Below are 1,421 nucleotides of genomic sequence, written 5' to 3'. Positions count from 1 at the left end.
GGCCCCGCGTTTTGGCTACTGCCCAAAAAAAAAGGTCGAACTTTTAAAGGGCCCGATTACATGGCGAGTTCCAGCCCAGGCGCAAAACGGCAAATTTACTGAGATGCGAAAACACAATTGATGCGCATGCTCACGTTCCTTTTTCAGTCCGGGCTGAAATTTCTTTTCGATTACATGGACTTTAAGCGTATTTTTCAGCCCGTTTGGCTGAAAATCCTGGCCTGGTGTCTGAAACCGGGCTAGGATTTACAGCCGGCCAGGCTGTAGCCCGGGTTGAAATCTTCTCAATGTAATCGCCACTTTCATTTCAAGAGGATTTCTCTCAAAACCCGGGCTGAAATCGCAGCCCCGCTAACCGGGCTGAAATTCGCCATAAAATCCGGCCCTTACTGAAACAGTTACGATTGCGAACTTTATTCTGGGTCACCACTTTGGAACATATGCCACACGTAACTTTTCACCCTGAAATAGCCGTGGAATGAAACGTCTTCTCTATATCTATAGGTGATAAAGAAAAAGAGGATATTACATGGCCGCTTGGAAAAATATTTCACGAATGAGCGTAGACACCAATAAAAAACTAAATCATTTCACAAAAGGCATCGCAAAAGGAGCGATTTTCATATGTAACCATAGCAACTGTGTGAAAATCGGTCAGTATAAAACATGGACTGCGGACTGCGGACCCAGACTGCGGACCGGGTATAAAACGAAGAGTAGGTATAAAACGTGGACTGCGGACCGGGTATAAAATACGGACCAGGTATAAAACGCGGACTGAATACAAAACACTGTGAAAAAGGCACAGAGCAACGAAATAGCAATAGGCTGACGACGTGAATTGAAGTCCGACATGAGAATGGTGGAAAAAATGTTTCGCACCATAATTATCAACCATAGCGTTAAAGTGGATACTTTTTTGGCTTCTCAAAACGACGAGCAATAGCTCACTGAAGGTTTCAGTTGAAATTGCAAAACAGTTTGTATGTTGTACGATCAGTATAAAACGCGGACTGCCGACTAGGTATGAAGCAAGGACTGAGTTTTCAAAAACGGAGTATAGAACAAAACTAGGTTTGTACTGGCCCAAATAAAGATTTTTTGAAAGGCCCTTGAGTACTCTTATTCCGTGTCAAAATATTGTCACGTACACAAAAATGCTCAGTTACAACATCGACCGGGCTAGAGAAAGTAAGAGTAGAGATTTTATCTCAAAATTATACTTTACTCTACGAATTTAAAAAGCAAAGGAAAGGAATTTTATTTAAGTGTCTAGTCTTTCTAGCGCTGGAGCACTAATTGGGGACAGTGTAAACTGAAATCAACAATTAACGCAAATCAAGTCAAACACTAGGGTAGAAAAATTGTCATGGGGAAGAACGGAAACACTTTTGGCATAAACTTAAACTCTACGTATACTT

This window comes from Montipora capricornis, chromosome 10 (assembly GCF_036669925.1).
Source record: "Montipora capricornis isolate CH-2021 chromosome 10, ASM3666992v2, whole genome shotgun sequence".
NCBI classification, from domain to species: domain Eukaryota; kingdom Metazoa; phylum Cnidaria; class Anthozoa; order Scleractinia; family Acroporidae; genus Montipora; species Montipora capricornis.
Note: the sequence above shows the minus strand (reverse complement) of the source record.